The 11,253-nt window shown below is 46.5% G+C and overlaps 1 pseudogene; it reads right to left on the bottom strand.

The window, feature by feature from the left end:
* Positions 1-315: 315 nt before the first annotated feature.
* LOC119398874 (putative nuclease HARBI1) lies at positions 316-1,804 on the bottom strand (annotated as a pseudogene).
* Between the last annotated feature and the right edge of the window lie 9,449 nt (positions 1,805-11,253).

The raw sequence follows: 11,253 nt of genomic DNA, 5'->3' as shown, positions 1-11,253 counted from the left end.
GGGGGGGGGGGCTCAACTATGCTTCATGTATGTTCTTGTCATGCGTTTGTATGTATAGGTATATATATATATATATATATATATATATATATATATATATATATATATATATATATATATATATATATGTATATATACATATATATATCTACATGCACACATAAGATGTTTGTCAAACATATCACGCACAATTGAGCAGTTTATTTGTCTTAACTTTCATACACCACACCATGGATACGCCACTGCAGATGGGTAGAGTGTGTGCACAATCTGTCGGGCCGGGGTAGCGATGGCTGTGGGCTGAAAATCCCTCAATTAGGTAAAACATCTGCTCACAAGCAGATCTCGTGCTCGTGAGCCTGACATGGTATCTGCAACGTCGTTGGTGAATGGAGGGAGATGCGAGTGCTGTCGCGACCTTGTTCTGCGGCGGTGGTTGCTGAGTGCGCTTGTAGAAATGGTTGCTGGAGGTTCCGGATCCCTCCGAAGGCACGCCAGATTATGCAATGTCGCACATGCAGTTATCTTGACGGCTTGTTCAGGCTTGTGCTATAACTTCATATTGAGGCACGGGAAGCGCCGCTTCCAAACACCAAACGCACGTTCTACCGAGTTGCGTGTTGATTTATTCGACTTGTTATACCTGTTTAGATTTAAAAAAAGCCACTTGCACCTCTCTGAAGAACAGTTCAAGTGCATCAGAAATTCTGGCTGCCCCTGCCTGACTCGCCCCGCGTCTTCCTTGGCTGGATTGTGAAATGGACTCATTAGAAATTGGTGGGAGGCATATGCTACATCTCCAAGGAACATTCCAGGCAATTTGCGTTCCTCAAACATGACCCGGACACGAGAGCTGTCAAAAATCCTGCTGTCGTGGAGTGAAGCAGGTCAGCTGGCAACCACATCGTAAAACTGCAGCTGTGGTCCGGTGACAGCCTACAAATCATTGTATCCAAAGACACACTCATCAACATAGTGCTATGAAAAACTGTTCACACATATTTGAGAGAAGGCACAAATGAGTAAGCTTTCGTTCCGGCAGTGGAGTTCGACATAAGGCACTTTTGTAAACACAAAAATGAATCTCGCGCACCAGAAGTGACAGAGTTGCTGCGTATAACGTTAATGCAAGAGGTGCTGTTGCAACCTTTTGCGGCACCAACACGTTATTTTTAAAACTTAGTAAGGCTGTAGTGAGCTGCTCTACAGTAATTGCAACCCGACAAGGTCTCTCTAACGTGCACAAAATAATTCTGAAGTAAACAGGCGTTTTTACAATTTGCCCCATCGAAATGCGACTGCTGCGGCGGGGTACTGAACCCGAGTCCTCGTGCTTCACCGCACGACACCTTAGCTGGTAAGCAACAACCACGGTCGATTTGTTTACATTTGTGCGTGAGCCCAACGCCATGATGTAAAAAATATAGTTCGCTTTACACAGAAAAGAGTGAAAAGCCTTTCCTGCTGTAAAGTGAACAATTTTTCTGCAATAACAACACTGTTGTGCTGAATGCTATGTTAGTAGCCATGCCGTCAATTGTTTTCTTTTTTGTTAAAATACCACACATATTCCTCCTGAATGCAGGTTAAAAAGGAGAGCCATGTACGTGCTATCGACCATATAATTGCCCCAGATTTGTATAGAAAACTCAGTTACAGGTAGATGACCGAGCCGAGCTCACCTGAACATTCACGGAGAAGACCCCTTTTGGTTCCTAAGCACCTCGAAATCTTCGCCACCGGGGCTCTTGATACGCACGTGGGTGCAATCGATACACCCTGTGACTCCAGGGAAATGGGCCATTTCGCAAAAAACCGCGCATCACATCGGCATATTGTGAAGCTGCCGGAAAATGCACTAGTCTGCGAAACAACTGGCTTGCGATGAGGCGTATCACCTTGCGCACGATGCGGCACACAGTAGGCTGTGAAACCTTGATGAAGTCATCGGCAACAATATGAAATATGAAATGCTCAAGCACCATAAAATCTGAGGAACCGAAGGAGCTGAAGCATTGGCGTGATCGGAAGCCCGCGGATATCATGGCTTGCTTCAAGCGGCAGCGCTGTCAATAGCTCTCGCGCAGTTTCTTTAGAGAAACGGTAGCGTGCTAGGAACTGCTCGTTGCTGTACATGTCCAGTGGATTTTCCCGGTCCCGAAGCACTCGTTGTGGCACTCTTGGCAACGCATATATCTCGCCGAAGACAATGTCGTTGGCGCAACATCTGAAAATAAATCCGTCGAGTCGACGAGCGACGTCCGCCATGTTTACTCGCCTACGCGCTCACAACGGCTTCAAGTCGGGCTGAAAGTAGCTGCGGAGCTGCCTTCCGATTCGCGTCGAGCTTGGCCTTCCAAGTTCGCTTCGAGATGGCGCTTCAAGTCAAGGTAGGTTAAAACCCCTTGATCTAGGAAAGTAACGACACTCTCCTCCGCGCGCGAGTTTCCTCCTCGATTCTCCTCGCACGCCGCCGGCGCGCGCTGCGCACGGCACCATTTTTCGCCGGCGCTCCCGCGGGCGCGCCGTAGAAATCAACGGAGGCGCGTAATGTCGGGCCACTTTCGCGCACCGGTGCTGTAGAAAACTTTGAAAAATGGTGATAAGAAGATCGAGAACACTGAAATGAACGTTCAATAAAATAATAGTTTCTTTCGAAAGCCGTGTAAATGGGCCATGCTAATTTAAAAAGAGCTTTATGCAGCGTTCCATCATGCAGACGTTTTTTTCTGCCACATGATAACATGCTTTACACTTACATCTGAAATAACTTAGCTTGCGTGATGTCCGCCTGTGTCTGGATTTTTTGTCTCTTTCCTGTGCGCGCATGTGCAACTCAGGTACTTACAGCGTCGCATCTTGAAATGACATCGTGGATAATACATTGTCCATCCATGTGTTATGTGACGTGAAATTAGACTTGCGCGGTGGTCTCCAAACTGAACAAGACGCTTGCGCAGTGTCAGCACGATCAAGCGGCGCCAACAGCAACTCATCTACCGCAGTACCAGAAGCGCCGGAGAAACATTTTTCAGAATAGTATTTTGGCGTTCGTGTCAAAGAAACTAGCACTCGGTTTAGCTGTGAGCGGAGACATTCCGCACGAATGTTAAAACACATCGGTGCGATGATTTTAGCTCGTGTTACATGAACAGAAAGAAGCTCTCCGAAAAACAGCAGAAGGGTGATTTTAAAGCATTTGCTATCAGAGCGAGAATTTTCGGCCTCTGCCTCGAAGCCGATATCGACAGCAAGCGAGCGCGATCACTAGAACACCCCCTGCACGTCGTCTCCGCGAGAAAACCAAATTATGATCGTCTCCCGGTTATGCGTGCGTGGCATCCAAATTCAAAAGCAAACTAACGAACTGAAAAAAAAAAGCAGTGTTAGCTAGCTGGCGCTGCTCATGTATACAATACCGTGGGCCTACATTCTCTCATTTCATTCTGTTATTCATTTCATTCTTTCAGGGCCTGCATTCGTTGCATTTGTGCGGCTGAAGCGCATATCAAAGTAAGCTGGAAGAATAACGCCTTTACAAGCCGCTGTTCCAATTTTCAGTAAAACAGACAACGTATCCTGCAAGAACGTTACAGCGCGGAAAAAGAAACGAGCGCGCGAGTAGAGGCCACACGGATAAGCTCTGAATTGTACCTGAGGTTTATTTGGGAAAACACGCATATTAGTAATGTCACAAATGCAAATCCGAGCAAGGAAAATAGGAAAGCAGAAACACGGCTCGGAAAAAAGAAAACTGATCACTAGAGTGAGTCGTCATGTAGAAGACAACAAAGCAATACCGGTGTTACAGGGGCCCTTTTGATCGCGATCTGCTCATCGATATCTGGCTCCCAGATTGCAATTTGACTGACGTTTGCGCCAAACTTGATCCGGATAAGTTTGGACCGAATAGCAGCGATGATTGTTGATCGCGATCAAGAAATCCGATCCGGACTGATTCTGATCGCGATCAAAACTACCCGTGTGACACCGGTATAAGAGATAATCTCGTTTTTTATTAGTGAACGGAAGACGTGATAATGCAGGCGTGACCAAGACGAGCCATTTCGGTCGCCTGCTGCTAGATAACGGCTTACTTTCGCTATCAGAATGTTATTTGTTGTGCGTTGTGCTTGTGTGTTTCTTTTGTTCTTGTGACTGATCGCATTTGTGTCACAATTTCTGTGAGTGAATCCCCCCCCCCCCAAAAAAAAAACCTCATTTGGGAACCAGCGCCAGTAAGTGTCATCTCTATTCGTCCATTCGTTTGTGTTTTTACACCAAACATTCACAATAAACGGAATCTAACAATCACAACAAGCGCGATCGAGAAGCTGTATCATCGCGCGTAATCGTTCACAACGGAAAGCACATCCTATAGCTGTGCACTTTAGACTGAATGAGAGTTGCCGCCGTGAGAGGTGATGGACTCAGCTGAATATTGAGCATATTGAGGACAACCCCATTTTTAAACAACGCGCAAATAGCCTACGAAAAAAGGACGTTGATGAGCAGGCCGGAACGATATTCAAAATGTAGCATTCGGCGATGCTTTGATACGAGCAATAGGACAGGCGCCTTACCTCGCAAAGAACGCTGTTTTGTCGGAACAAAGTTTCTTTGGTCGATGTTTTGCAGCCACTGCTTCTTGCGCCAGCCATCACGCTTACCATGGGGAATGGTAAAAAGTGCATAATCGTTTGCACTCTCATTGTGGCAGTTATAGGCGCAACAGCACGGCATAGCGCCCACAGAAAGCACAGAAAACACAGCGCGCGCAACGTTTGCTACGCAGAGCCCCGGCGTAAAATGGCGCGAGCGAAAAAGAAAAATACCAGCAAAACGCAAGATCCACACGTCTCCAAGGGCAACGGCGAAGGAGACCAATCGTCGGCGCGGAAAAGCGGCGGAGAACGGGAGGACGCGAAAGGGGCGAGGAGGGAGAGAGGAGGACAAGCGCGCGGCGGCGAGTACACTGAATGGCGGTACTTTCCCAAGATCAAGGGACTTTAACCTACCTTAAAGCCCCTTGATCTTGGGAAAGTACCGCCATTCATTGTACCCGCCGCCGCGCGCGCGTCCTCCTCTCTCCCTCCTCGCTCCTTTCGCGTCCTCCCGTTCTCCGCCGCTTTTCCGCGCCGACGATTGGTCTCCTTCGCCGTTGCCCTTGGAGACGCGTGGATCTTGCGTTTTGCTAATATTTTTCTTTTTCGCTCGCGCCATTTTACGCCGGGGCTCCGCGTAGCGAACGTTGCACGCGCTTTGTTTTCTGTGCTTTGTGTGGGCGCTATGCCGCGCTGTTGCGCCTATAACTGCAACAACGAGAGTGCAAACGGTTATCCACATTTTACGATTCCCCAAGGTCAGCGTGGTGGCTTGCGCAAGAAGCAGTGGCTGCAAAACATCGGCCAAAGAAACTTCGTTCCGACAAAGAACAGCGTTCTTTGAGAGGTAGGGCGCCTGTCCTATTGCTCGTATCAAAGCATCGCCGAATGCTACATTGTAAATATCGTTCCGGCCTGCTCATCGACGTCATTTTTTTCTTAGGCTATTTGCACGTTGCTTAAAAATGGGGTGTCCTCAATATGCTGAATATTCAGCTGAGAGTCCATCACCTCGCACGTCGGCAACTCTTATTCAGTCTAAAGTGCACAACTATAGGATCTACTTTCCGCTGCGAACAATTAGGCGCGATGATACAACTTCTCGATCACGCTTGTCGTGATTGTTAGATTCCGTTTATTGTGAATGTTTGGTGTAAAAAACAAACGAATGGACGAATAGAGATGACACTTACTGGAGCTGGTTCCCAAATTAGGGTTTTTTTTTTGGGGGGGGGGGGAGAATTCACACATGAAAATCGTGACACAAATGCGATCAGTCGCAAGAACAAAAGAAACACACAAGCACAACACAGAAAAAACAATAACATTCTGATAGCGAAAGTAAGCCGTTATCTAGCAGGCCGCGACCGAAACGTCTTGGTCAAGCCTGCATTAACATTTCTTCCGTTCACTAATGAAAAACTAGATTATCTCTTATACCGGTGTCACACGGGTAGTTTTGATCGCGATCAAAATCAGTCCGGATCGGATTTCTTTATCGCGATCAACAATCATCGCTGCTATTCGGTCCAAACTAATCCGGATCGAGTTTGGCGCAAACGTCAGTCAAATCGCAATCAGGGAGCCAGATATCGATAAACAGGTCGCAATGATCTTGATCCCGATCGGGCCGGATCGCAATTATAAGTGACAGCGTAGCAACACCTGATCTGGAACGGCCCTGATCGCGATCAAAAGGGCCCCTGTGACACCGGTATTGCTTACGGCGTTGTCGTCTACATGACGACTCACTTTAGTAATCAGTTTTTTTTTGTGCTTTCCTATTTTCCTTGCTCAGATTTACAATTGTGACTACTAATATGCGTGCTTTCCCAAATAAACCTCAGGTACAATTCAGCGCTTATCCGTGTGTCCTCTACTCGCCCGTTCGTTTCTTTTTCCGCGCTGTAACATTCTTGCAGGATAAGTTGTCTGTTTTACTGAAAAGTGGAACAGCGGCTTGTAAAGGCGTTATTCTTCCAGCTTACTTTGATATGCGCTTCGGCCACCAAAATGCAACGAATGCAGGCCCTGAAAGAATAAAATGAATGAAAGAATGAGTGAAAGATTGAAATGAAAGACTGCAGTCCCACGGTGTTGTAGATGAGCAGCGCCAGCTAGCTAACAATACTTTTTCTTTTCAGTTCGTCAGTTTGCTTTTGAATTTCGATTCCACGCACGCATAACTGAGAGACGATTATAATTTGGTTTTCTCGCGGAGACGACGTGCAGGGGGTGTTCTACTGATTGCGCTCGTTTGCTGTCGTTATCGGCTTCGAGGCAGAGGCCGAGAATTCTCGCTCTGATAGCAAATGCTTTAAAATCACCCTTCTGCGTTTTTTTGGAGAGTTTCTTTCTGTTCATGTAACACGAGCCAAAGTCATCGCATCGATGTGTTTTGACATTCGTACGGAATGTCTCCTCTCAACGGTAAACCGAGTGCTAGTTTCTTTGACACGAACGCCAAAATACTATTCTGAAAAATCTTTCTCCGGCGCTTCTGTTATTGCGGTAGATGAGTTGCTGTTGGCGCCGCTTGATCGTACTGACACTGCGAAAGCGTCTTGTTCAGTTTGGAGACAACCGCGCAAGTCTACTTTCACGTCGAATAACACATGGATGGACAAGGTATTATCCACGAAGTCATTTCAAGATGCGACGCTGTAAGTACCTGAGTTGCACATGCGCGCACAGGAAAGAGACAAAAAATCCAGACACAGGCGTACATGAAGCAAGCTAAACTATATCAGATGTAAATGTAAAGCATGTTATCATGTGGCAGAAAAAACATCTGCATCATGGAACGCTGCATAAAGCTCCTTTTAAATTAGCATGCCCCATTTACACGGCTTTCGAAAGAAACTAATATTTTAATAAACGTTCATTTCAGTGTTCTCGATCATGTTATCACCATTCTTCAAAGTTTTCTACAGCACCGGGGCGCGAATGCGGCCCGACATCACGCGCCTCCATTGATTTCTACGGCGCGCACGCGGGAGCGCCGGCGAAAAATGGTGCCGTGAGCAGAGCGCGCCGGCGGCGGGCGAGGAGAATCGAGGAGGAAACGCGCGCGCGGAGGAGAGTGTCGTTACTTTCCTAGATCAAGGGGCTTTAAGGTAGGTTAAAACCCCTTGATCTAGGAAAGTAACGACACTCTCCTCCGCGCGTGCGTTCCCTCCTCGACTCTCCTCGCCCGCCGCCGGCGCGCGCTGTGCACCGCGCCATTTTTCGCTGCGGCTCCCGCTGAGGTGCCGCAGAATTCAATGGAGGCGCGTGATTTTGAGCCACTTGCGCGCCCCAGTGGTGTAGAAAACTTTGAAAAAATGGTGATAACAAGATTGAGAACACCGAAATGAACATTTATTAAAATATTAGTTTCTTCGGAAAGCCGCGTAATTGGTGCATGCTGATTTAAAAGGAGCTTTATGGAGCGTTCCATCATGCAGACGTTCTTTCTGCCACTTGATAACATGCTTTTACATTTCCATCTTATTTATAGTTTAGCTTGCGTCATGGCCGCCTGTGCCTGGATTTTTTGTCTCTCCTCTGTGCGCATGTGTAACACCGGTACCTACAGCGTCGCATCTTGTAATGACCTCGTGGATAATGCATTGTCCATCAGTGCGTTATCTTGACGTAAAGGTAGACTTGTGCGGTGGTCTCCAAACTGAACAAGACGCTTGCGCACTGTCAGTACGATCAAGCGGCGCCAACAGTAACTCACCTATGGCAATAAAAGAAGGGCCGGAGAAAGATTTTTCAAAATAGTGTTTTCACGTTGGTGTCAAAGAAACTAGCACTCGGTTTACTTGTGAGAGGAAACATTCCGTACCTTGAGGATAAGCAAACTCCTCTAGTAACGTATTATGATAGTTCACTCATAAATGCCTTTACTATAGTAGCAGAGTTGCAATTCTGTTTTTATTGCGATAGCAATATTATGGACAGTCTCGGCTGAATTTTGCCGTCGCCGTCGCCGCCGTCATGCACCGTATATATATATATATATATATATATATATATATATATATATATATATATATATATATATATATATATATATATATATATATATATATATATATATTGTCACGAGGCGTGCTGGGTGACTTCGTATAGCATTACTATAGCATTGACTTCGTATAGCATTAGTTTCTTGCTATCGCATTCACTGCTTCGCCCTTGCGGCGAAACTGTGACTTTTTTTTTTAGAATAACAGAGAGCTGAGCTAGTTGGTAAGTATTCGTTCTAAAAAGACAGGGCGTGCAAACACGGACACAAGAAAGAAGTCAGGACACCACAAACGCCGACTAACAAATGAAGAGACGCACAACGGCTGAAGAGAAAGAAGGCACGAAAACTTATCTGCGCATGCCCATGCAACAGGCGAACCTATCAATCCGGCACGCGTGGTGGTCTACTGTGTACTATCAACATGTAGACCACCACGCGTGCCGGATTGATAGGTTCGCCTGTTGCATGGGCATGCGCAGATAAGTTTTCATGCCTTCTTTCTCTTCAGCCGTTGTGCGTCTCTTCAGTTGTTAGTCGGCGTTTGTGGTGTCCTGACTTCTTTCTTGTGTCCGTGTTTGCACGCCCTGTCTTTCTAGAATCTGTTTTTTATTAGGCAAAAAAATTATCAGAGCCATAATCAGAGTGCAATATCAGCAGGATATTTTATTTGCGCGCAAGCGCAACTCGTTGGTTTATACGTAACCAAATAGAGCATTGTATCATATTCAGCACCAGAACCAATGCTTGTGCATAGGTATGTTTGAAGTAGTAATGTTTCGAAAAAGACAATGTCAAAAAACAAAACTGCAAACAGTATGTTACTGCACAAATATACACTGTTTTGCACATGACACAGAAGTTTCACTGCGACAAAAGGTGGACGGAAGATAGCTCGCACTATCAACTTGTTCTTTACAAACAGCGGCTTTATTTTATCGGAAGTGGCACTGCAGGAGAACTAGCAGGTTTTATTTTGAGTCGAGCCACTTTTTGGAAAGAATATTCTATGCTAGTGTTCGCGTAGTTGAGATTGGCTGCGCATTCACAATCAAGCCACTAATTTTATGAGCTCTAGCACCCGATACAGCCCGAAAATCACTGAGAAAATAACAGTCTACATGCAGTCAGCATTGGTAGACGTGGTATCCCGTTGCGCAAACAAGCGCTTTTGTCCAAGGTCTTTTCAAAGTATACAGCTTAACAGGGGCAACTGCAGCGAATTTACGTTAAGCATAGGCATTCATCAGGTGAATCTTGACATAGCAGACAACGCCGTAATCAATACCGGTGTCACGCGGGCACTTTTGGTCGCGATCAGGGCCGATCCGGATTAGGCTCGATCCAGATCAGGTGCTGCTACACGGTCGCTTTAATAGCGATCGGGTTCGATTGGGATCGAGACGATCGCGATACACTCATCGACATCTGGCTTTCAGGTTGCGATTTGACTTATGTTTGCGCTAAACGCGATCCGGATTAGGTTGTACCGTATAGTAGCGATGATTGTTGATCGCGATCAGGAAATTTGATCGGTATTGACTATGATCCCGATGAAAAGTGCCCGTGTGATGCCGGTACAAGAGATAATCTAGCTTCTTGGTGAACGGACAGCGCATAAATGCACACGTGACTAAGACGAGCCATTTCGGCCGCGGCCTGCTAGCTAACGGCTCACTTTCGCTATCATGACGTTGGTGTTTTTGTGTGGCGCACTTTTTGTGTTTCTTGCGCCGGATCGTATTTGTGTCCTTTTTTTCTGTGTGAATCCCCCTCCCCCCGAAAAAAAAAAAAACTCATTTGGAAACCAGCGCCAGTAAGGGTCATTCGTTCATTCCTTTGTTTTTTTTTTCGCACCAAACATTCACGTAAGTGGATCCTAACAATCACGGCCAGCGCGATCGAGAAGCTGTATCATCGCACGTATTTGAATGTTCGCAGCGGAAAGCAGATTCTGTAGTTGTGCATTGCAGACTGAATAACAGTCGCCGACATGCCAAGTGATGTAGTCTCAGCAGCATATTCAGCATATTGAGAATAACCATATGTTTATGCAACGCAAAAATAGCGGAGAAAAGAAAGAACGTTTATGAGCAGCCAGAAGAATATTTAAAACGCCGCATTCGGCAATGCTTTGACACGAGCGATAAGAAAGGTGCCTTACCTCGCAAAGAACACTGTTCTTTGTCAAAATAAAGCTTTTTCGGCCGATATTGTGCAGTCACTGCTTCTTGCGCACGCCATCACGCTTGCTTTGCGGCATCATAAAAAGTGCCTAACCATTTGTATGCTGCTTTTAACGGTTATAGGCGCAACAGCACGGCAGAGCGCCAGCACAGAGGGGAGAAACAAAGCGCCCGCAACGTTCGCTACGCGGAGCCGCGGCGAAAAATGGCGCGACCGGAAAAGAAAAATACCAGCAGAACGCAAGCTTCATGCTTCTCTAAGGGCAACTGCGAAGGAGACCAATCACCGCGCTGAAAAAGTGGTGGAGAAGTGGAGGGCGCGAAAGGGGCGTGGAGGGAGAGAGGAGGACGCACGCGCGGCGGTAAGAGCAATGAATAGCGGTACTTTCCCAAGATCAAGGAGCTTTAAGGTAGGTTTAAGAAATGCGATGTCGCCGCCTCAAGCAAGCCT

Source organism: Rhipicephalus sanguineus, chromosome 7 (assembly GCF_013339695.2).
Source record: "Rhipicephalus sanguineus isolate Rsan-2018 chromosome 7, BIME_Rsan_1.4, whole genome shotgun sequence".
NCBI lineage: Eukaryota > Metazoa > Arthropoda > Arachnida > Ixodida > Ixodidae > Rhipicephalus > Rhipicephalus sanguineus.
Note: the sequence above shows the minus strand (reverse complement) of the source record. Positions and strands in the feature narration are given on the sequence as shown.